Source organism: Oncorhynchus tshawytscha, unplaced genomic scaffold (genome assembly GCF_018296145.1).
Source record: "Oncorhynchus tshawytscha isolate Ot180627B unplaced genomic scaffold, Otsh_v2.0 Un_contig_15078_pilon_pilon, whole genome shotgun sequence".
Taxonomy (NCBI): domain Eukaryota; kingdom Metazoa; phylum Chordata; class Actinopteri; order Salmoniformes; family Salmonidae; genus Oncorhynchus; species Oncorhynchus tshawytscha.
This window is the reverse complement of record NW_024608258.1, coordinates 6,061-32,500: the sequence shown is the minus strand read 5'-3', so window position 1 is coordinate 32,500 and position 26,440 is coordinate 6,061. Positions and strand designations below refer to the sequence as shown.

Sequence of the window (26,440 nt, the reverse complement as noted above, 5' to 3'; positions counted from 1 at the left end):
CATCAGACAGACAGCAGTTACCCTACAGACAGACAGCAGTTACCCTACACAGCACAGACAGCACAGGCAGAGAGACAGCAGTTACCCTACACAGCACATCAGACAGACAACAGTTACCCTACACAGCACAGACAGCAGTTACCCTACACAGCACATCAGACGGGCAGCAGTTACCCTACACAGACAGACAGACAGCAGTTACCCTACACAGCACAGACAGACAGAGACAGCAGTTACCCTACACAGCACAGACAGAGCAGACAGCAGCAGTTACCCTACACAGCACAGACAGAGAGACAGCAGTTACCCTACACAGGCAGACAGACAGACAGAGCAGACAGACAGCAGTTACCCTGGACACAGCACATCAGACGGGCAGCAGTTACCCTACACAGCACAGACAGATAGACAGCAGTTACCCTACACAGCACATCAGGACCATACACAGGGCAGCAGTTACCCTACACAGCACAGACAGAGACAGCAGTTACCATACACAGCACATACAGAGACAGAGACAGCAGTTACCCTACACAGCACAGACAGCAGACAGCAGCAGTTACCCTACACAGCACAGACAGAGACAGCAGTTACCCTCACACAGCACAGACAGATAGACAGCAGTTACCATACACACAGCACATACAGAGAGACAGCAGATAGACAGCAGTACACAGGCAGAGTGGAGCAGCTGGACCACATTGTATTGTTACTGTGTAACGAGACGCACACCGTCTGTCAGCTGAACGCACATCACATTAGACAGACAGTAGCTACTCCTCACAGCACATGAGACAGACAGACAGCAGCTACTCCTCACATCACATTAGACAGACAGACAGCAGCTACTCCTCACAGACAGACAGCAGCTACACCACACAGCACATCAGACAGACAGCAGCTACTCCTCAGACAGACAGCGGCTACACCACACAACACATCAGACGGACAGCAGCTACACAGACAGACAGACAGCAGACAGCAGCTACACCCAGACAGACAGCAGCTACTCAGACAGACAGCAGCCTACAGACAGCTACTCCTCAGACAGACAGCAGCTACTCCTCACAGACAGACAGCAGCTACACCACAGCACACCAGACAGCAGCAGCTACACATCAGACAGACAGCAGCAGCTACACACATCACAGCACATCAGACAGACAGCAGCTACACATCAGACAGACAGCAGCTACACCTCACAGCACATCAGACAGACAGCAGCTACTCCTCAGACAGACAGCAGCTACTTCTCAGACAGACAGCAGCTACTCCTCAGACAGACAGCAGCTACTCCTCAGACAGACAGCAGCTACTCCTCAGACAGACAGCAGCTACTCCTCACAGACAGACAGCAGCTACACCACACAGCACATCAGACAGACAGCAGCTACACCTCACAGCGCATCAGACAGACAGCAGCTACACATCAGACAGACAGCAGCTACACCTCACAGCACATCAGACAGTTTATTATACTGTATATACTGATGGATAATGAAGCTTCACTCCATCTGACTCCATAAGAGTCTAACTACGGCTGCAGCCTAAACTGCTCCTGGATCAGTTATTCCCAGGTCCTGTTGAGAGAGTTTCTAAATGTCCTAGAGACGACCAGACTTACTCTGGCGAGTTGAGGTTGAGTCCTAGTGTTGTCAGGTCACTGCCCAGTGCCAGGTGCACCATGCCAGGGTCTGTCTCCGCTGCCCTGATGAACGTTAACAAGCCAATCATCCCAAACTGGTCTGTTACCATGCCCCCAGGAATGTTCGTCACGCGACCTGGAGGGGAGGAGGAGAGGAAAGACCAATGAGGATGGGACCCTCGTGTGTGTGTGTGTGTGTGTTTGAGTGTGTGTGTGTGTGTGTGTGTGTGTGTGTGTGTGTGTGTGTGTGTGTGAGTGTGTGTGTGTGATCTATAAACTGGAGTTGAACGTTGACCTTTGTGCCCGGCTGATGATAAAATGACCAGGTTACATTTTTCCTGACCACGGAAAAGTCTTAGTTAAAACGTTGTAATGTCACGTGAACAACTACAGTCCAATGCCTTTCTTGTAGCTCTAAACACAACAATGCAGTAATCAATATCAACTCATTACTAGAAATAAAGCAGAAACAAGGAAATATAAAATACGAAATATACAAGAAATATGAAATGCACAAAGTGAGCACCCATACTATATAGAGGAAATGTTTAAAAAGTGGCTGGGCTGTAGCAGCGTCGGCCCCGGTGATGTTCTGGGCTGTCCGGGCAGTGATGTACTGGGCTGTCCGTACGACCCTCTGCAGCGTCTCGTGATCCAGGGCAGTGATGTACTGGGCTGTCCGTACGACCCTCTGCAGCGTCTCGTGATCCAGGGCAGTGATGTACTGGGCTGTCCGTACGACCCTCTGCAACGTGATCCAGGGCAGTGATGTACTGTGATCCAGGGCGGCGAGGTCGTCATACCAAGCAGTGATGCAGCCAGTGAACATGCTCTCAGGGGTACAGCTGTAGACCCTTTTGACGATTGGAGGGCCCATGCCAAACTTCTACAACCTCCTGGGGGGGTGGCACTGTCACATCTTAACGACTGGGAGTGCGTGTTTGGACCATTTTAAGTCTTTAACCCGCTCCACTAGCACCCCGTCGATGTGGAGGGCGTTGAGGTTGTTGCTCCAGCACCACACTGTCAGGTCACGGACCTCCTCCCTGTAGTCCAGGATCAGCTCCTTGGTCTTGTTGACGTTGAGGGAGAGGTTGTTGCTCCAGCACCACACTGTCAAGTCACGGAACTCCTCCCTGTAGGCTGACTCATCGTCGCCGGTGATCAGGTCCACCACCGTCACGTCGTCAGCTAACTTAATGTTGAGACCTGCGTGGCGCCACAGTCGTGGGTTAACAGGGAGTACAGGAGGGGACTAAGCACACACCCCTGTGGGGTCCCTGTGTTAAGGGTCAACCTGCAGTTGGCCAGTCAGAAAGTCCCAAGATTCAGTTGCAGGGGGAGGTGTCCAGACCCAGAATCCTAAGCTTGGTGATGAGCTTGAAGGGGACTAAGGTGTTGAACGCTGAGCTGTAGTCAATGAACAGCATTTTCACATAGGTGTCCCTCTCATCTAGGTAGGTGAGGACAGTGAGGAGAGCAGTTGAGATCGCATCGTCGATGGATCTGTTGGGGCGGTATGCAAATTGGGGGTGGGTCTAGGGGGCTGGGGTTAACCAGCCTATCAGAGCACTTCATGATTACAGAAGTGACTGCTACAGGACGGTAGTCGTTGTGGCACGAAGCCTAGAGTTCTTAGGAACAGGAATCATGGTGGACATCTTAAAACATGTGGGGACAGACTGTGGACAAGGAGAGGTTGAACATTACTGTAAATATGCCTGCCAGCGGTCCTGCGCTCTGGAATAACGTCAGGGCTCCGCGGCCTTGACCTGATTAAAGACCCTTCTCACGTCGGCCTGGGAGAGTGAGATCACCCAATCCTCTGGGTCGGCGACGGCCCTCACACCCGGCTCCATGTGGTTGTGAAAGCGTGCCGACCGTCTGATAGAGGCATCGTTGGACAGATCACGGCTGGTTCTTCCTCTGTAATCCGTAATGGTCTGTAGCCCCGGGACACATGAGGCTGGCGTCAGAACCTGTGTAGGAGGATTCCACCTTGTTCTTGTTTTGTCCGTTTGCTGGTTTGATGACTCGGCGGAGGTCGTAGCGTGCCTTCTTGTACTTATTCCTGTCCTCAGCCGTAGCATCGGGGTTGTCTACGATACCTCTACGTGTGGTAGCCCTGATCTTTAGTTTAGCCCCAACCTCTGTGTTAATCCAGGGCTTTTGACCAGAGAAGCAGCGAACCCTCACCCTGGGGACAAGGTCTTCCTAGTCATCACCTACACCAGGTCTTCCTAGTCATCACCTACACCAGGTCTTCCTAGTCATCACCTACACCAGGTCTTCCTAGTCATCACCTACACCAGGTCTTCATAGTCATCACCTACACCAGGTCTTCCTAGTCATCACCACCTACACCAGGTCTTCCTAGTCATCACCTACACCAGGTCTTCCTAGTCACACAGGTCTTCCATCACCTATACCAGTCTTCATAGTCATCACCTACACCAGGTCTTCCTAGTCATCACCTACACCAGGTCTTCCTAGTCATCACCTACACCAGGTCTTCCTAGTCATCACCTACACCAGGTCTTCCTAGTCATCACCAACACCAGGTCTTCCTAGTCATCACCAACACCAGGTCTTCCTAGTCATCACCTACACCAGGTCTTCCTAGTCATCACCTACACCAGGTCTTCCTAGTCATCACCTACACCAGGTCTTCCTAGTCATCACCTACACCAGGTCTTCATCTCCTAGGTCTTCATAGTCATCCCTACACCAGGTCTTCCTAGTCATAGTCATCATCCCTACACCAGGTCTTCCTAGTCATCTCCTACACCAGTCTTCCTAGTCATCTCCTACACCAGGTCTTCCTAGTCATCACCTACACCAGGTCTTCATAGTCATCACCTACACCAGGTCTTCCTAGTCATCACCTACACCAGGTCTTCCTAGTCATCACCTACACCAGGTCTTCATAGTCATCACCTACACCAGGTCTTCCTAGTCATCTCCTACACCAGGTCTTCCTAGTCATCACTTCCTAGTCATCTCCTACACCAGGTCTTCCTAGTCATCTCCTACACCAGGTCTTCCTAGTCATCACCTACACCAGGTCTTCCTAGTCATCACCTACACCAGGTCTTCCTAGTCATCACCTTCCTAGTCATCACCACACCAGGTCTTCCTAGTCATCACCTCAGGTCTTCTAGTCATCACAGGTCTTCCTAGTCATCACCTACACCAGGTCTTCCTAGTCATCACCTACACCAGGTCTTCCTAGTCATCACCTACACCAGGTCTTCCTAGTCATAGGTCTTCCTAGTCATCACTACACCAGGTCTTCCTAGTCATCACCTACACCAGGTCTTCATAGTCATCACCTACACCAGGTCTTCATAGTCATCACCTACACCAGGTCTTCCTAGTCATCACCTACACCAGGTCTTCTAGTCACCTAGGTCTTCCTAGTCATCACCTACACCAGGTCTTCCTAGTCATCACCTATACCAGGTCTTCCTAGTCATCACCTACACCAGGTCTTCCTAGTCATCACCTACACCAGGTCTTCCTAGTCATCACCTACACCATCATAGTCATCACCTACCAGGTCTTCCTAGTCATCTCCTAGGACAGGTCTTCCTAGTCATCTACACCAGGTCTTCCTAGTCATCACCTACACCAGGTCTTCCTAGTCATCACCTACACCAGGTCTTCCTAGTCATCACCATACACCAGGTCTTCCTAGTCATCACCCAGGTCTTCCTAGTCATCACCTACACCAGTCTTCCTAGTCATCACCTACACCAGGTCTTCCTAGTCATCACCTACACCAGGTCTTCCTAGTCATCACCTATACCAGGTCTTCATAGTCATCACCTATACCAGGTCTTCTAGTCATCACTGGTCTTCCTAGTCATCACCTACACCAGGTCTTCCTAGTCATCACCTACACCAGGTCTTCCTAGTCATCACCTACACCAGGTCTTCCTAGTCATCACCTACACCAGGTCTTCCTAGTCATCACCTACACCAGGTCTTCCTAGTCATCACCTACACCAGGTCTTCCTAGTCATCACCTACACCAGGTCTTCCTAGTCATCACCTACACCAGGTCTTCCTAGTCATCACCTACACCAGGTCTTCCTAGTCATCACCTACACCAGGTCTTCCTAGTCATCACCTACACCAGGTCTTCATAGTCATCACCTACACCAGGTCTTCATCATCACCTACACCAGGTCTTCCTAGAGAGAGGAACATCACCTACACCAGGTCTTCCTAGTCATCACCTACACCAGGTCTTCATAGTCATCACCTACACCAGGTCTTCATAGTCATCACCTACACCAGGTCTTCATAGTCATCACCTATACCAGGTCTTCTAGTCATCACCTACACCAGGTCTTCATAGTCATCACCTACACCAGGTCTTCATAGTCATCACCTACACCAGGTCTTCATAGTCATCACCTACACCAGGTCTTCATAGTCATCACCTACACCAGGTCTTCATAGTCATCACCTACACCAGGTCTTCATAGTCATCACCTACACCAGGTCTTCCTAGTCATCACCTCCAGGTCTTCATAGTCATCACCTACACCAGGTCTTCATAGTCATCACCTACACCAGGTCTTCATAGTCATCACCTATACCAGGTCTTCCTAGTCAGGTCCTGTCCTGTGACAGGTGAAAGGTTGGATGGAGTGGAGAGAAGGACAGAGAGGAAGAGAGAAGGACAGAGAGACAGAGTTCTGGACAGAGAGAAGGACAGAGAGAAGAAGAGAGAGAAGGAAGAGAAGGACAGAGTGAAGGACAGAGGAAGGACAGAGTGAAGGACAGAAGAAGAGAAGGACAGAGAGAAGGACAGAGTGAAGGACAGAGAGAAGGACAGACAGAGTGAAGGACAGAGAGAAGGACAGAGAAGGACAGAGTGAGGACAGAGTAGAGCCTCACCGTCCGGTAACACCTGTATGCCTTTCTTCAACTGGTTGTTGTTCTGGGCTGTTGAGCTCTTGTCCCCGGGGAACTTGGGCCCGTCTGTGCTGCTGGAAGTCTTACCTGAAGAGTTTAGATTCTGAAAGAGGTAACAGGAAGAGAAGCAGGGTTTAGATTCTGGAGAGAAAGGAAGAGAAGCAGAGTAGATTCTGGAGAGAGAGGCAGGAAGAGAAGCAGAGTAGATTCTGGAGAGAGAGGCAGGAAGAGAAGCAGAGTAGATTCTGGAAAGAGAGACAGGAAGAGAAGCAGAGTAGATTCTGGAGAGAGAGGCAGGAAGAGAAGCAGAGTAGATTCTGGAGAGAGGGACAGGAAGAGAAGCAGAGTAGATTCTGGAGAGAGAGACAGGAAGAGAAGCAGAGTAGATTCTGGAGAGAGGGACAGGAAGAGAAGCAGAGTAGATTCTGGAGAGAGACAGGAAGAGAAGCAGAGTAGATTCTGAGAGAAAAGGAAGAGAAGCAGAGTAGATTCTGGAGAGAGAGACAGGAAGAGAAGCAGAGTAGATTCTGGAGAGAGAGACAGGAAGAGAAGCAGAGAGAGACAGGAAGAGAAGCAGAGAGGAACAGGAAGAGAAGCAGAGAGAGACAGGAAGAGAACAGGAAGAGAAGGAGAGAGAAGCAGAGAGGAACAGGAAGAGAAGCAGAGTAGATTCTGGAGAGGAACAGGAAGAGAAGCAGAGTAGATTCTGGAGAGAGAGACAGGAAGAGAAGCAGAGAGAGACAGGAAGAGAAGCAGAAGAGACAGGAGAGAGAAGCTGAGAGAGAGACAGGAAGAGAAGCAGAGAGAGAGACAGGAAGAGAAGCAGAGAGAGAGACAGGAAGAGAAGCAGAGAGAGAGAGAGAGACAGGAAGAGAAGCAGAGAGAGAGACAGGAAGAGAAGCAGAGAGAGAGACAGGAAGAGAAGCAGAGAGAGAGACAGGAAGAGAAGCAGAGAGAGAGACAGGAAGAGAAGCAGAGAGAGAGACAGGAAGAGAAGCAGAGAGAGAGACAGGAAGAGAAGCAGAGAGAGAGACAGGAAGAGAAGCAGAGAGAGACAGGAAGAGAAGCAGAGAGAGACAGGAAGAGAAGCAGAGAGAGACAGGAAGAGAAGCAGAGAGAGACAGGAAGAGAAGCAGAGAGAGAGACAGGAAGAGAAGCAGAGAGAGACAGGAAGAAGCAGAGAGAGACAGGAAGAGAAGCAGAGTAGATTCTGGAGAGAGAGACAGGAAGAGAAGCAGAGAGAGACAGGAAGAGAAGCAGAGAGAGACAGGAAGAGAAGCAGAGAGAGACAGGAAGAGAAGCAGAGAGAGACAGGAAGAGAAGCAGAGTAGATTCCGGGGAGGGATGAAGAGGCATTGTGAAAGAGTACATTCTACACAGGGAGGAAGAATCCTGTTAGAGTCCCAGTATCTTTCCCTGTGCGGTTGGTTCTCCTCCGAACACTAAAAGATACAGTCTAATAACGTCACTGAAACGGTCTTCACTAAACTGAACTGCTTCCTGTGGGATAAATAGAACTACACTTCAGAACAGAAAAACAGGGAAACTAACACTGGCTTCATTAACTTCTGGGTGACAGGGGGCGGTATTTGCACGTCCGGATGAAGTGCATGCCCAAATTCAACTGCCTGCTACTCATCCCCAGACAATAAGATATGCATATTATTAGTAGATTTGGATAGAAAACACTCTGCAGTTTCTAAAAGTGTTTGAATCATGTCTGTGAGTATAACAGAACTTATTTAGCAGGCGAAACCCCGAGGACAAACCATTCAGATTTTTCGTTGTTGAGGTCACTCTCTTGTCAATGAGTTTTCATTGGGAATCCAGATTTCTAAGGGACCTTCTTGCAGTTCCTATCGCTTCCACTGGATGTTAACAGTCTTTAGAAATTGGTTGAGGTTATTCCTTTGTGTAATGAAGAAGTACGGCCATCTTGAACAAGGGTCGCTTGAAGTGTACTGTTAGATAGAGGCGCATGACCAGAAAGCTAACTTCAGTTTAATCGATTATTTATGTTAAAAAAATACCTAAAGTTGTATTACAAAAGTAGTTTGAAATGTTTTGGCAAAGGTTACAGGTAACTTTGAGATATTTTGTAGTCACGTTGAGCAAGTTGGAACCAGTGTTTCTCTGGATCAAACGCGCCAAATAAAAAATTACATTTTGGATATATATCGACGGAATTAATCGAAAGGGCCCATTTGTGATGTTTATGGGACATATTGGAGTGCCAACAAAAGAAGCTCGTCAAAGTTAAGGCATGATTTATATTTTTATTTCTGCATTTTGTGTCACACCTGCAGGGTTGTAATATGCTTTCTCTCTTTGTTTACTAAGGTGCTATCCTCAGATAATAGCATCGTTTGCTTTCGCCTAAAAGCCTTTTTGAAATCTAACATGTTGGCTGGATTCACAACAAGTGTAGCTTTAATTTTCTATATTGCATGTGTGATTTAATGAAAGTTAGATTTTTATAGTAATTTATTTGTATTTCGCACTCTACATTTTCCCTCGCTTTTGGGACGCTAGCGTCCCACATATCCCAGAGAGGTTAAACAGCCCTCCTACAATGGATTTCAAAAGCCACGTCCATAGTAAACAGCAGCTCACAAGTCCCTCATCCGTCTCCCTCTCAATCCATTAGAGATGCTGTTTCAGACAGTGACCGTGTTGATTTCCCCAGCAGCTCTCATACCCCCTGCTACTAGAACACATGTCCCTGCAACATGAATCAATAATAAGTTAGTTTGTCCTAGTTTAGTTCTAGGTCTCTCTACCCATTGACGAAGCCTCAGAGCGGAGCTACATTAGTCACACAGACGATGGTCAACTCCACTCAGCAGGAACACCACCAAACGGACCTTATATCAAATGTCTAAGTTCCTCCTAGAGATTAAAGACCCACCGTTTTGCTGTCGTCGTTGTTCGACGTGGGGTCCTTGTAGTTGGGACCAGGCAGTGCAGGGAAGTCCTCGTTGTGGATGGAGAAGTCTTGGGACTGTTCGTTTGAGGGTTTGGTGACCATTCCAACTGCAGTACAGGAGGACAGGATGGACAGGCTGTAGCTCAGGTAAATACAGGGAAAGAGAAGATCTCTCTGGAAGACAACCATCAATATCATCGCATCCCAGCAACCCAGAAGCAAAGGTAAACATATTTTATCTTCTCACAGACTGGGACACACTCTCACCATAGAGAGCCCTCCCAGCCAGGAGGTAGGGGGTCTCACCATAGAGAGCCCTCCCAGCCAGGAGGTAGGGGGTCTCACCATAGAGAGCCCTCCCAGCCAGGAGGTAGGGGGTCTCACCATAGAGAGCCCTCCCAGCCAATGGGTTGAGGAGAGGAGGTAGGGGGGTCTCACCATAGAGAGCCCTCCCAGCCAGTGGGTTGAGGAGAGGAGGTAGGGGTCTCACCATAGAGAGCCCTCCCAGCCAGTGGGTTGAGGAGAGGAGGTAGGGGGTCTCACCATAGAGAACCAGTTGGTTGAGGAGAGGAGGTAGGGGGTCTCACCATAAGGAGCCCTCCCAGCCAGTGGGTTGAGGAGAGGAGGTAGGGGGTCTCACCATATGGAGCCCTCCCAGCCAGTGGGTTGAGGAGAGGAGGTAGGGGTCTCACCATAAGGAGCCCTCCCAGCCAGTGGGTTGAGGAGAGGAGGTAGGGGGTCTCACCATAAGGAGCCCTCCCAGCCAGTGGGTTGAGGAGAGGAGGTAGGGGGTCTCACCATAAGGAGCCCTCCCAGCCAGTGGGTTGAGGAGAAGAGGTAGGGGGTCTCACCATAAGGAGCCCTCCCAGCCAGTGGGTTGAGGAGGAGGAGGTAGGGGTCTCACCATAAGGAGCCCTCCCAGCCAGTGGGTTGAGGAGAGGAGGTAGGGGGTCTCACCATAAGGAGCCCTCCCAGCCAGTGGGTTGAGGAGAGGAGGTAGGGGGTCCACTCCGAGCCCTCCCAGCCAGTGGGTTGAGGAGAGAGGTCAGGGGTCTCACCATAAGGAGCCCTCCCAGCCAGTGGGTTGAGGAGAGGAGAACAGTTAGGGGGTCTCACCAGCAAGGAGCCCAGTCCCAGCCAGTGGGTTGAGGAGAGGAGGTAGGGGGTCTCACCATAAGGACAAGAGCCCTCCCAGCCAGTGGGTCTGAGGAGAGGAGGTAGGACAAGGTTCACCACCCCTCCTTCTACAGCAGGAAGAGAGACAGGACAAGAGAACAGTTAGTCAAGTCCCCTCCGTCTAACGCTGGGAAGTCTGACAAGTCCAGACCTGTCACGTTTTCACTTCCATCTACAGCAGGAAGAGAGACAATACAAGAGAACAGTTAGTCAAGTCCCCTCCGTCTACAGCAGGAAGAGAGACACGACAAGAGAACAGTTAGTCAAGTCCCCTCCGTCTACAGCAGGAAGAGAGACAGGACAAGAGAACAGTTAGTCAAGTCCCCTCCGTCTACAGCAGGAAGAGAGACAGGACAAGAGAACAGTTAGTCAAGTCCCCTCCGTCTACAGCAGGAAGAGAGACAGGACAAGAGAACAGTTAGTCAAGTCCCCTCCGTCTACAGCAGGAAGAGAGACAGGACAAGAGAACAGTTAGTCAAGTCCCCTCCGTCTACAGCAGGAAGAGAGACAGGACAAGAGAACAGTTAGTCAAGTCCCCATCCGTCTTACAGCAGGAAGAGAAACAAACCTCCATCTAGTCATTTACAAGAGAACAGTTAGTCAAGTCCCCTCCGTCTACAGCAGGACAAGAGAACAGTTAGTCAAGTCCCCTCCGTCTACAGCAGGAAGAGAGACAAGACAAGAGAACAGTTAGTCAAGTCCCCTCCGTCTTACACAAACAGGACAAGAGAAACAGTCCATCTAGTCAGTTACAGAGAAACAAACCATCTAGTCAGTTCCAAACCTCCATCTAGTCAGTTAGGAAACAAACCTCCATCTAGTCAGTTACAGAGAACAAACCTTAGTCAAGTCCATCCCTCCGTCTAGTCAGCAGGAAAAGAGACAAACCTCCATCTAGTCAGACAAGAGAATCTAGTCAGTTAGAGAAACAAACCTCCATCAAGTCCCCTCCATCTAGTCAGTTACAGCAGGAAGAGAGACATCTAGAGAACAGAAACAAACCTCCATCTAGTCAGTCCAAACCTCCATCTAGTCAGTTACAGGAAACAAACAAGAGAACAAACCTCCATCTAGTCAAGTCAAACCTCCATCTAGTCAGTTAAAAACAAACCTCCATCTAGTCAGAGAGAAACAAACCTCCATCTAGTCAGTTAGAGAAACAAACCTCATCTAGTCAAACCTCCATCTAGTCAGTTAGAGAAACAAACCTCCATCTAGTCAGTTACAGAGAAACCTCCATCTAAGAGAAACAAACCTCCATCTAGTCAGTTAGAGAAACAAACCTCCATCTAGTCAGTTAGAGAAACAAACCTCCATCTAGTCAGTTAGTTAGAGAAACAAACCTCCATCTAGTCAGTTAGAGAAACAAACCTCCATCTAGTCAGTTAGAGAAACAAACCTCCATCTAGTCAGTTACAGAGAAACAAACCTCCATCTAGTCAGTTAGAGAAAACAAACCTCCATCTAGTCAGTTAGAGAAACAAACCTCCATCTAGTCAGTTAGAGAGAAAAACCTCCATCTAAGAGAAACAAACCTCCATCTAGTCAGTTACAGAGAAACAAACCTCCATCTAGTCAGTTAGAGAAACAAACCTCCATCTAGTCAGTTACAGAGAAACAAACAAACCTCCATCTAGTCAGTTACAGAGAAACAAACCTCCATCTAGTCAGTTAAGAAACAAACCTCCATCTAGTCAGTTACAGAGAAAACCTCCAAGTCAGTTACAGAGAAACAAACCTCCATCTAGTCAGTTACAGAGAAACAAACCTCCATCTAGTCAGTTACAGAGAAACAAACCTCCATCTAGTCAGTTACAGAGAAACAAACCTCCATCTAGTCAGTTACAGAGAAACAAACCTCCATCTAGTCAGTTAGAGAGAAACAAACCTCCATCTAGTCAGTTAGATCTAGAAACAAACCCCCATCTAGTCAGTTAGAGAAACAAACCTCCATCTAGTCAGTTAGAGAAACAAACCTCCATCTAGTCAGTTAGAGAAACAAACCTCCATCTAGTCAGTTACAGAGAAACAAACCATCTAGTCAGTTACAGAGAAACAAACCTCCATCTAGTCAGTTAGAGAAACAAACCTCCATCTAGTCAGTTAGAGAAACAAACCTCCATCTAGTCAGTTAGAGAAACAAACCTCCATCTAGTCAGTTAGAGAAACAAACCTCCATCTAGTCAGTTACAGAGAAACAAACCATCTAGTCAGTTACAGAGAAACAAACCTCCATCTAGTCAGTTACAGAGAAACAAACCTCCATCTAGTCAGTTAGAGAAACAAACCTCCATCTAGTCAGTTAGAGAAAACAAACCTCCATCTAGTCAGTTAGAGAAACAAACCTCCATCTAGTCAGTTAGAGAGAAACAAACCTCCATCTAGTCAGTTAGAGAAACAAACCTCCATCTAGTCAGTTAAACAAACTAGTCAGTTAGTTAGAGAAACAAACATCTAGTCAGTTACAGAGAAAACAAACCTCCATCTAGTCAGTTAGAGAAACAAACCTCCATCTATCAGTTAGTCATCTAGTTAGAGAAACAAACCTCCATCTAGTCAGTTAGAGAAACAAACCTCCATCTAGTCAGTTAGAGAAACAAACCTCCATCTAGTCAGTTAGAGAAAACAAACCTCCATCTAGTCAGTTAGAGAAACAAACCTCCATCTAGTCAGTTACAGAGAAACAAACCTCCATCTATCTAGTCAGTTACAGAGAAACAAACCTCCATCTAGTCAGTTAGAAAACAAACCTCCATCTAGTCAAAAACAAACCTCCATCTAGTCAGTTACAGAGAAACAAACCTCCATCTAGTCAGTTAGAGAAACAAACCTCCATCTAGTCAGTTACAGAGAAAAACAAACTCCATCTAGTCAGTTAACAAACCATCTAGTCAGTTACAGAGAAACAAACCATCTAGTCAGTTACAAACCTCCATCTAGAGAAAAACAAACCTCCATCTAGTCAGTTACAGAGAAAACAAACCAAACCTCCATCTAGTCAGTTACAGAGAAACAAACCTCCATCTAGTCAGTTACAGAGAAACAAACCTCCATCTAGTCAGTTACAGAGAAACAAACCTCCATCTAGTCAGTTACAGAGAAACAAACCTCCATCTAGTCAGTTACAGAGAAACAAACCTCCATCTAGTCAGTTACAGAGAAACAAACCTCCATCTAGTCAGTTACAGAGAAACAAACCTCCATCTAGTCAGTTAGAGAAACAAACCTCCATCTAGTCAGTTACAGAGAAACAAACCATCTAGTCAGTTACAGAGTCAACAGAGAAACAAACCATCTAGTCAGTTACAGAGAAACAAACCTCCATCTAGTCAGTTACAAACCTCCATCTAGAGAAAGAAACAAACCTCCATCTAGTCAGTTACAGAGAAACAAAGCTCCATCTAGTCAGTTACAGAGAAACTCCATCTAGTCAGTTACAGAGAAACAAACCTCCATCTAGTCAGTTAGAGAAACAAACCTCCATCTAGTCAGTTACAGAGAAACAAACCTCCATCTAGTCAGTTACAGAGAAACAAACCTCCATCTAGTCAGTTAGAGAGAAACAAACCTCCATCTAGTCAGTTACAGAGAAACAAACCTCCATCTAGTCAGTTACAGAGAAACAAACCTCCATCTAGTCAGTTACAGAGAAACAAACCTCCATCTAGTCAGTTACAGAGAAACAAACCATCTAGTCAGTTACAGAGAAACAAACCATCTAGTCAGTTACAGAGAAACAAACCTCCATCTAGTCAGTTACAGAGAAACAAACCACAAAAGAAATTATCAAATTACTACTATAACTTTCTGTCATCAATGAAGGGTATCAATCCGACAGCCAATCAATGTCTTGAACATCACCTGTTCCGTTGAAGATGTTGCTGGATAACGAGTTGTTCATCCCGAACGATGGATTCCGGTTCATTCCAAACCCCGACATACTGAAACAGAGACACTATTTCAGTCAGAATTCAATTTCACATTTGACTCATTCAGCAGATGCTCTTATCCAGGGCAAATGACAAAACATGGTCATCCTGAAACATGGAGAGAGAAACACCATTTCACTTTAATTCCTGTTTCAAGTTAAGTCTTAAAACCACGCAATATAGAAAAGTCCCTTAAAAAAGTCCAAACCCCCATAACACCCTAAGGCATAAGGCAGTCATAGGTACAGGCTGAAACAGACACTATTTCAGGTAACCATTTGTCATTCATAATGGGTCACCTGCATGGAGCACCATTTCACTTTAGTCACTGTCTTAAAACCACGCAATAGAAAAGTCCTGCTAAAAAGTCCAAACCCCCAGTCACTGCTGAGCACCACAGTCACTGCTGAGCACCACAGTCACTGCTGAGCACCACAGTCACTGCTGAGCACCACAGTCACTGCTGAGCACCACAGTCATCACATGATCTTACTCTGAACCAAGCTAAAAGGTCATTTCTTCCTGTTTCAAGGCTAATTTCATGTCATTGATGAGACCAATAACAGACATTTCATAGCACTGTGTCTGGTAGAGCTTGACATAGAAACTACTAAGGATAGTTGGCTTCCACATTTGCCTCTGAATGCAGATGGGCCACAGTGAAGACCTGTAAAGGACTGTATTCTCAGGCTCAAGGTGCTGATCTAGAATCAGGTCCCCCATGGCCATATAATGATGATAGAAAAGGCTAAACTGATCCCAGATCAGCACTGGTTGCTGTAATCCTACAATAGAGACTGGGGAAACAACGGACGGAAGTCTCCTCTGGCTAAATGACTAGCGTGTTACATCAGGAAGGAGTGATGCATTACAAACTACACTGTTTTCTAACCAGTAAAATGGTGTTCGCTCAGCTGTGAGGTCATTTTAAAACATCCCCACTCCCCCCATGCCAAATGGGAATCTGTAGGCCAATCAGGTTCTTGAAAAACAGCCCTTTCATCCAATGAAAACATTCGACCTTGTGCTTGATAGAAAGCCCTTATTAACTTCTTATGGCTGGGGGGCAGTATCCAGTAGCTTGGTTGAATAAGGTGCCCAGAGTAAACTGCCTGCTACTCAGGCCCAGAAGCTAAGATATGCATATTATTAGTAGATTTGGATAGAAAACACTCTGAAGTTTCTAAAACTGTTTGAATGATGTCTGAGCATAACAGAACTCGTACGGCAGTCAAAAACCTGAGAAAAAAATCAAATCAGGAAGTGGGAAATCTGAGATTTGTAGTTTTTCAACTCTTTGCCTATCCAAGATACCATCTACTGTATCTTGCCTATGCCGCTCTGTACCATCACTCATTCATATATCTTTATGTACATATTCTTTATCCCCTTACACTTGTGTCTGTCTATAAGGTAGTAGTTTTGGAATTGTTAGCTAGATTACTTGTTGGTTATTACTGCATTGTCAGAACTAGAAGCACAAGCATTTCGCTACACTCGCATTAACATCTGCTAACCATGTGTATGTGACAAATAAAATTTGATTTGATTTGAAATGGTGTAAATTTGGTGAGATTGCACTTCCTAAGGCTTCCACTAGATGTCAGTCTTTAGAACCTTGTTTCAGGCTTCTACTGTGGAGGAGAGAATAAGAGCTGATTGAGTAAGGGGTCTGCCTGAAGGCCATGAGCTCAGTCAGGCGCGCTCCCGTGAGAGGTAGCTGCTTTCCATTGCATTTCTAAAGACAAAGGAATTCTCAGATTGAAACATTATTGAAGATTTGTTTAAAAACATCCTAAAGATTGATTCTATACATCGTTTGACATGTTTCTACGAACTGTAATGGAATTTGACTTCTCGTCTGGTCTGCGCATCGCGAATTTGGATTTGTGAACTAAAGGTGCGAACAAAAAGGAGCTATTCGGACATAAATGGACTTTATCGAACAAAACTAACATTTATGGTGGACCTGGGATTCCTGTGAGTGCATTCTGATGAAGATCATCAAAAGATAAATGAATATTTATAATGCTATTTCTGACTTCTGTTGACTCCACAACATGGCGAATATCTGTGTGGCTTGTTTTTTTGTCTCTGAGCGCTGTACTCAGATTATTGCATTGTGTGCTTTCTCGGTAAAGCGGTTTTGAAATCTGACACAGCGGTTGCATTAAGGAGAAGTTTATCTAGAGTTCCATGCATAACACTTATATCTATTATCAATGTTTATTATGAGTATTTCTGTAAATTGATGTGGCTCTCTGCAAAATCACCAGATGTTTTGGAAGCAAAACATTACTGAACGTAACACGCCAATGTAAACTGAGATTTTTGGATATAAATATGAACTTTATCGAACAAAACATACATGTACTGTGTAACATGAAGTCCTATGAGTGTCATCTGATGAAGATCATCAAAGGTTAGTGATTAATTGTATCTATATTTCTGCTTTTTGTGACTCCTCTCTTTGGCTGGAAAAAATGGCTGGGTTTTTCTGTGACTAGGTACTGACCTAACATCATCAGATGGTGTGCCTTCGTCGTAAAGCCTGTTTGAAAGCCTGTTGATCTTTAAAACGGTGTAAAATACTTGTATATTTGAGGAATTTTAATTATGAGATTTCCGTTGTTTGAATTTGACGCCCTGCACTTTCACTGGCTGTTGTCATATCGATCCCGTTAACGGGATCTCAGCCGTAAGAGGTTTTTAATGCACTGGAATGATCCTAATGGGTTAGCTAGACAGATACATAACTACCACACACACACGCTTTAGACACACATACACACTTATCTATTGTTGTCATATATAACAGGTTTACACACCATCTCCATGGAGACAGATGTGGACCACTTCCTCTGTACTGTAGTGTGGGGACTAATTAGCTACACTGGGGAAGAATCAAAGTGATGACAGAGGAGAAAAGGAGAGGAAGTGCAGAGGAGGAGGAGGAAGAGGAGAGAGATGAGATTGAAACGGCTTAGTTGACACCTATTCTCAGACCACTAAACACACCTTCAGGATAACGTAGTAGATATGTCTTCACACTCATCATTCTCCAAATCATTAAGAGACAAAGAGAAGAGGGTGAATAATACAATCTAGGCTACAATACACTCTAGGCTACACTACAGTCTAGGATGCAATACAGTCTACTCTACAGTCTAGGCCACACTACAGTCTAGGCTACACTACAGTCTACTCTACAGTCTAGGCCACACTACAGTCTAGGCTACACTACAGTCTACAATACAGTCTAGGATGCAATACAGTCTACTCTACAGTCTAGGCCACACTACAGTCTAGGCTACACTACAGTCTACAATACAGTCTACACTACAGTCTAAGGTATGCTACACTAGTCTATGCTACACGGGTCTACAATACAGTCTAGGACGCAATACAGTCTAGGATGCAACACAGTCTAGGCCACACTACAGTCTAGGCCACACTACAGTCCACAATACAGTCTAGGACACAATACAGTCTACAATGCAACACAGTCTAGACCATACTCCACAGTCTACAATACGGTCTAAGCTATGCTACACTAGTCTATGCTACACGGGTCTACAATACAGTCTAGGATGCAATACAGTCTAGGATGCAATACAGTCTAGGCCACAATAGTCTACAATAGATGCTAGGCTACACTACAGTCTAGGCTATGTTACACGGGTCTACAACACAGTCTAGGATACAATACAGTCTACAATACAATCTAGGACGCAATACAGTCTAGGCTATGCTACAGTCTACGCTACACTAGTCCCTCCCTCACCCTCCCTTCTACCCTCCCTTCTTCCCTCCTTCACCCTCCCTTCTTCCCTCCTTCACCCTCCCTTCCACTTCAAGGCCTTCCACTTCATGATTGTGTCCCACTTGTTGTTGATTCTTCACAAAAAAATACAGTTTTATATCTTTATGTTTGAAGCCTGAAATGTGGCAAAAGGTCGCAAAGTTCAAGGGGGCCGAATACTTTCGCAAGGCACTGTATACCTGACAGGGGTGTACGGGAGCACACTTGGGGGAAGAGGAGCTGGGCTCTTGTGCTGTTAAAATCTAATTGTATTTGTCACATGGCCTGAATACAACAGGTGAAGACGTTGCCGTGAAATGCTTCCTGACGAGCCATTAACCAACAACGCAGTTCAAGAAATAGAGTTAAGAAAATATTTACTATATAAACAAAAGTTTAAAAAATAAAAGCAAGGCTATATACAGGGGGTACCGGTGAGTAACGAGGCTATATACAGGGGGTACCGGTGAGTAACGAGGCTATATACAGGGGGTACCGGTGAGTAACGAGGCTATATACAGGGGGTACCGGTGAGTAACGAGGCTATATACAGGGGGTACCGGTGAGTAACGAGGCTATATACAGGGGGTACCGGTGAGTAACGAGGCTATATACAGGGGGTACCGGTGAGTAACGAGGCTATATACAGGGGGTACCGGTGAGTAACGAGGCTATATACAGGGGGTACCGGTGAGTAACGAGGCGGGGGTACCGGTGAGTAACGAGGCTATATACAGGGGGTACCGGTGAGTAACGAGGCTATATACAGGGGGTACCGGTGAGTAACGAGGCTATATACAGGGGGTACCGGTGAGTAACGAGGCTATATACAGGGGGTACCGGTGAGTAACGAGGCTATATACAGGGGGTACCGGTGAGTAACGAGGCTATATACAGGGGGTACCGGTGAGTAACGAGGCTATATACAGGGGGTAGGCTATATACAGGGGGTACCGGTGAGTAACGAGGCTATATACAGGGGGTACCGGTGAGTAACGAGGCTATATACAGGGGGTACCGGTGAGTAACGAGGCTATATACAGGGGGTACCGGTTAGTAACGAGGCTATATACAGGGGGTATATACCGGGTACCGGTGAGTAACGAGGCTATATACAGGGGGTACCGGTTAGTAACGAGGCTATATACAGGGGGTACCGGTTAGTAACGAAGGCTATATACAGGGGGCTATATACCCGGTTAGTAACGAGGCTATATACAGGGGTACCGGTTAGTAACGAGTCAATATATATACAGGGGGTACCGGTTAGTAACGAGGCTATATACAGGGGGTACCGGTTAGGGCTATATATAGTAACAGGCTATATACAGGGGGTACCGGTTAGTAACAAGGCTATATACAGGGGGTACCAGTTAGTAACGAGACTATATACAGGGGTACCGGTTAGTAACGACAGGGGGTACCGGTTAGTAATGGGGGGTACCGGTAACGAGGCTATATACAGGGGGTACCGGTAGGAGTATATACAGGGGAACCGGTTAGTAATGAGTCTATATACAGGGGGTACCGGTTAGTAACGAGGCTATATACAGGGGGTACCGGTTAGTAACGAGACTATATACAGGGGGTACCGGTTAGTAACGAGGCTATATACAGGGGGTACCGGTTAGTAACAAGGCTATATACAGGGGGTACCAGTTAGTAACGAGACTATATACAGGGGGTACCGGTTAGTAACTATATACAGGGGGTACCGGTTAGTAACGAGGCTATATACAGGGGGTACCGGTTAGTAATGAGTCTATATACAGGGGGTACCGGTTAGTAACGAGGCTATATACAGGGGGTACCGGTACAGAGTTAGTAACCGGTTAGTAATGAGTCTATATACAGGGGGTACCGGTTAGTAACGAGACTATATACAGGGGGTACCGGTTAGTAACGAGACTATATACAGGGGGTACCGGTTAGTAAGGCTATATACAGGGGGAGGCTATATACAGGGGGTACCAGTTAGTAACGAGGCTATATACAGGGGGTACCAGTTAGTAACGAGACTATATACAGGGGGTACCGGTTAGTAACGAGTCTATATACAGGGGGTACCGGTTAGTAACGAGGCTATATACAGGGGGTATCGGTTAGTCGAGGTAGTTTGTACATGTAGGTAAGGGTAAAGTGACTATGCATAGGTAATAAACAGCGAGTAGCAGCAGTGTATTAAACAATGTGGTTGGTGTCACTGTAAATAGTCCGGGTGGCCTTTTGATTAATTGTTCAGGAGTCTTATGGCTTGGGGATAGAAGCTGTTAGGGAGCCTTTTGGACCGAGACTTGGCGCTCCGGTACCGCTTGCCGTGCGGTAGCAGAGAGAACAGTCTGACTTGGGTGATCAGGCCTACCACCGCTGGGTCGTCAGCAAACTTGGTGTTGGAGTTGTGCTGGCCACGCAGTCGTAGGTGAACAGGGAGTACAGGAGGGGACTGAGCACGCTCCTCTGAGGGGCCCCGTGTTGAGGATCAGCGTAGGCAGATGTGTTTTTACCTAGCCTTATCACCTGGGGGCGGCCCGTCAGGAAGTCCAGGATCCCGTTGCAGAGGGAGGTGTTTAGTCCCAGGGTCCTTAGCGTAGTGATGAGCTGTGAGGGCACTATGGTGTTGAACGCTGAGCTGTAGTCAATGAACAACATTCTCACATAGGGGTTCCTTTTGTCCAGGTGGGAAAGGGCACTGTGGAGTGGGTCTAGGGTTTCTGGGATGATGGTGTTGATGTGAGCCTTTCAAAGCATTTCTCGGCTACAGGGCGGTAATCATTTAGGCAGGTTACCTTCGCTTCCTAGGGCACAGGGACGATGGTAGTGTGCTTGAAACATGTTGGTATTACAGACTCAGTCAGGGAAAAGTTGAAAATGTCAGTGAAGACACTTGCCAGTTGCTGTGGCTAACCTAGTGATAATGTTTGTCTTTATTCCATGGAAGCAAAACGTTTGACTGGCTTCTATTCCATGGTTTTATACTGTAGTAGGGAGGTAAAAGGTTTGACTGGCTCCTATTCCATGGTTTTATACTGTAGTAGGGAGGTAAAAGGTTTGACAGGCTCCTATTCCATGGTTTTAGACTGTAGTAGGGAGGTAAAAGGTTTGACTGGCTCCTATTCCATGGTTTTATACTGTAGCAGGGAGGTAAAAGGTTTGACTGGCTCCTTACTGACTGCAGGGAGGTAAAACGGACTGGCTTCTATTCCATGGTTTTATACTGTAGTAGGGAGGTAAAACGTTTGACTGGCTTCTATTCCATGGTTTTATACTGTAGCAGGGAGGTAAAACGTTTGACTGGCTTCTATTCCATGGTTTTATACTGTAGTAGGGAGGTAAAAGGTTTGACTGGCTCCTATTCCATGGTTTTATACTGTAGCAGGGAGGTAAAATGTTTGACTGGCTCCTATTCCATGGTTTTATACTGTAGTAGGGAGGTAAAATGTTTGACTGGCTCCTATTCCATGGTTTTATACTGTAGTAGGGAGGTAAAAGGTTTGACTGGCTCCTATTCCATGGTTTTATACTGTAGTAGGGAGGTAAAAGGTTTGACTGGCTCCTATTCCATGGTTTTATACTGTAGTAGGGAGGTAAAAGGTTTGACTGGCTCCTATTCCATGGTTTTATACTGTAGTAGGGAGGTAAAATGTTTGACTGGCTCCTATTCCATGGTTTTATACTGTAGTAGGGAGGTAAAAGGTTTGACTGGCTCCTATTCCATGGTTTTATACTGTAGTAGGGAGGTAAAAGGTTTGACTGGCTCCTATTCCATGGTTTTATACTGTAGTAGGGAGGTAAAACGTTTGACTGGCTCCTATTCCATGGTTTTATACTGTAGTAGGGAGGTAAAAGGTTTGACTGGCTTCTATTCCATGGTTTTATACTGTAGTAGGGAGGTAAAAGGTTTGACTGGCTCCTATTCCATGGTTTTATACTGTAGTAGGGAGGTAAAAGGTTTGACTGGCTTCTATTCCATGGTTTTATACTGTAGTAGGGAGGTAAAAGGTTTGACTGGCTCCTATTCCATGGTTTTATACTGTAGTAGGGAGGTAAAATGTTTGACAGGCTCCTATTCCATGGTTTTTTACTGTAGTAGGGAGGTAAAAGGTTTGACTGGCTCCTATTCCATGGTTTTATACTGTAGTAGGGAGGTAAAAGGTTTGACTGGCTCCTATTCCATGGTTTTATACTGTTAATAGTCTCACCGTTTCAAAGTCTGTCTTTATTATGTGTGACCAACAGGTCTCCATGGTTTCTATGTCCTGTCTTCACAATGTTCAATTCATCTAACCAACAGGTCTCCATGGTTTCTATGTCCTGTCTTCACAATGTTCAATTCATCTAACCAACAGGTCTCCATGGTTTCTATGTCCTGTCTTCACAATGTTCAATTCATCTAACCAACAGGTCTCCATGGTTTCTATGTCCTGTCTTCACAATGTTCAATTCATCTAACCAACAGGTCTCCATGGTTTCTATGTCCTGTCTTCACAATGTTCAATTCATCACCCATTGATACGGTCTGGCTTCATTCTAGTGTTACCTGTTGATGGTGAAAGGTTGCCGTGACTGCTGTTGCTTGGGCATGCAGATGATGCTGGGAGAGGCACGGTTGGGGCTGCCCAGGCCCGAGCTGCCCAGGCTGTTGGTCCTGCCCCCACTAGGCATGCCCCCCACCATGACCTCCTGGCGCCCCACCTGCTGAGGGGTGTTCATCATGTTCCGCGTGTTCATAGGCAGGATGCCCCTACAGTGGAGGAGACACAGAGAGCGAGAGAGAGCGAGAGAGACACAGAGAGAGAGACACACACACAGAGAGAGAGAGACACAGAGAGACACAGAGACACACAGAGAGACACAGAGACACACAGAGAGACACAGAGACACACAGAGAGAGAGACACAGAGACACACAGAGAGAGAGACACAGAGACACACAGAGAGAGACACAGAGAGAGACACAGAGACACACAGAGAGAGACACAGAGACACACAGAGAGAGACACAGAGACACACAGAGAGAGACACAGAGACACACAGAGAGAGACACAGACACACAGAGAGAGAGAGAGAGAGCGAGAGCGACACAGAGAGAGAGAGCGAGAGCGACAGAGAGAGAGAGAGACACAGAGAGAGAGAGAGACACAGAGAGAGAGAGAGACAGAGAGAGAGAGACAGAGAGAGAGAGAGAGACAGAGAGAGAGAGAGAGACAGACACACACAGAGAGAGAGACACAGAGAGAGACACATATGATCAGGGTGGCGTGATCAGGACAACATGAAAAGCACCTCGTATAAAAAGAGAACCGCATAAGAATGGCTGATTCATCAAAACCTTGTTTTTATTAGACACGATGAGTGATATTGACCTACTAAAAACAACAGTCCTAACCCCATAGGGAGGAGCTCACCGGGCTTGCTGACAGCTGCTCTGTCACGAACAACATGCTCCTTTTACCAAGCAACTAATGCATCAGTCGGCTGAATCAGGTTGGTAGAACCAGACATGCTGAGATGAATCCCAGAGCCATCTAGGTGACTGTCAATGGAAATGGTCAGTGGAGGGGTGTACCTGCTTGGCGAGGGAGGAGTATGGAGGGACATTGTGGGGGCGACTCCAGAGACAGGGGTAACGTGGCTCGGTAGCTGGTTGCCCTGTGGTAAGCTACGATTCAACTGAGCCGTGTTGCTCATGCCCCTCATAGGGAACCCTAGGGCACCTGGACGTCACAGACAACACAGACACACAGGGGAGAAAGATGGTTATAGTTGGGAGATAAACAGGCTTTAAAACGGTCAGCTATATTCCTTTATTCAGTAGACATACACAGAGACGGGGGAGAAAGGCAGTGGGTTAGAGTCGGGAGATAAACAGGCTTTGGACTGGTCAGCTATATTCCTTTATTCAGTAGACATACACAGAGACGGGGGAGAAAGGCAGTGGGTTAGAGTCGGGAGATAAACAGGCTTTGGACTGGTCAGCTATATTCCTTTATTCAGTAGACATACACAGAGACGGGGGAGAAAGGCAGTGGGTTAGAGTCGGGAGATAAACAGGCTTTGGACTGGTAAGCTCTGAAGACGCTAGGCTATTTTCCTGTAAAATACTTGGGAGAAACAGAGATTGAGTATTTCAAGACAACAGCTGACAGGAGAAGCCCGATAGTGACAACATGGAACGGGGCCTAAAACCCAGAGGACTACTGTATTTATATTGATCTGTGTACCAAGGTCGGCCTCAATTACACTTTCAACTCAGCCAATTCAATCCACTTCCTGCACTGAACAGGATATGGAGTGACCAGAACTCTAAATGCAGGCTAGGCAGTGACAGCATGCGGGCTAGGCAGTGACAGCATGCGGGCTAAGCAGCGACAGCATGCGGGCTAGGCAGCGACAGAATGCGGGCTAAGCAGCGACAGAATGCGGGCTAAGCAGCGACAGAATGCGGGCTAAGCAGCGACAGAATGCGGGCTAAGCAGCGACAGCATGCAGGCTAAGCAGCGACAGCATGCAGGCTAAGCAGCGACAGCATGCAGGCTAAGCAGCGACAGAATGCAGGCTAAGCAGCGACAGCATGCAGGCTAAGCAGCGACAGAATGCAGGCTAAGCAGCGACAGAATGCAGCAGCGACAGAATGCGGGCTAAGCAGCGACAGAATGCGGGCTAAGCAGCGACAGAATGCGGGCTAAGCAGCGGGCAGCATGCGACAGAATGCGGGCTAAGCAGCGACAGAATGCGGGCTAAGCAGCGACAGAATGCGGGCTAAGCAGCGACAGAATGCGGGCTAAGCAGCGACAGAATGCGGGCTAAGCAGCGACAGAATGCAGGCTAAGCAGCGACAGAATGCAGGCTAAGCAGCGACAGAATGCGGGCTAAGCAGCGACAGCATGCGGGCTAAGCAGCGACAGCATGCGGGCTAAGCAGCGACAGAATGCAGGCTAAGGGACAGAATGCAGGCTAAGCAGCGACAGAAGAATGCGGGCTAAGCAGTGACAGAATGCTAAGCAGTGACAGAATGCGGGCTAAGCAGTGACAGAATGCGGGCTAAGCAGTGACAGAATGCGGGCTAAGCAGTGACAGAATGCGGGCTAAGCAGTGACAGAATGCGGGCTAAGCAGTGACAGAATGCGGGCTAAGCAGTGACAGAATGCAGGCTAAGCAGTGACAGAATGCAGGCTAAGCAGTGACAGAATGCAGGCTAAGCAGTGACAGAATGCAGGCTAAGCAGTGACAGAATGCAGGCTAAGCAGTGACAGAATGCAGGCTAAGCAGCGGTGAGGTGTTCAAAGCCATGCATGGATGGTGTAGGGACAAGCAGTGCTTACTTTGTGGCCCGTATAAACTGGCACCAAGCTGCGACAATTGACCTGACGACGATGGGGATGGAGATGCCAGCATCTGGAAGACAGGAAGCAGGAAATGCATGTTAGTGGAGATTCATTCACTTCTCTTCCAGGTCACTTACAAGAGAAGGAAACTGGTAGGGGGGGGGGGGTTTAAGTCAAAAGATCTTTTCCATTCACTTTACAAAGAAAGTCATCTGTTTTGTGGGATAAAATGGTATCTAATGTTAAACAAGCAGGGCTCCTTATACTGCTCTTGTACAGGCTACGTCACCTACACTCGGTCAGACCAGGCCAATGGGCTCTACTAGATGGAAGACAGCGTGTGTGGCGTCATGTGGGCGAGCGATTTGCTGATGTCAACGTTGTGAACAGAGTGCCCTATGGTGGCGGTGGGGTTAAGGTATGAGCAGGCATAAGGTAAGGACAACGACCACAATAGCATTTTATTGATGGCAATTTGAATGCACAGAGATACCGTGACGAGATCCTGAGGCCCATTGTCGTGCCATTCATCCGCCGCCATCACCTCATGTTTCAGCATGATAACGCACGACCCCATGTCCCAAGGATTTGTACACAATTCCTGGAAGCTGAAAACGGCCTGCATACTCAAGGCATGTGACCCCATTGAGCATGTTTGGGATGCTCTGGATCAACATGTACGACAGTGTGTTCCAGTTCCCGCCGATATCCA

The 26,440-nt window shown here is 47.0% G+C and overlaps 1 pseudogene; it reads right to left on the bottom strand.

Moving 5' to 3' along the window:
- The window catches only part of LOC112240501, a 41,194-nt pseudogene extending 15,396 nt beyond the window's left edge, over positions 1–25,798 (bottom strand).
- Between the last annotated feature and the right edge of the window lie 642 nt (positions 25,799–26,440).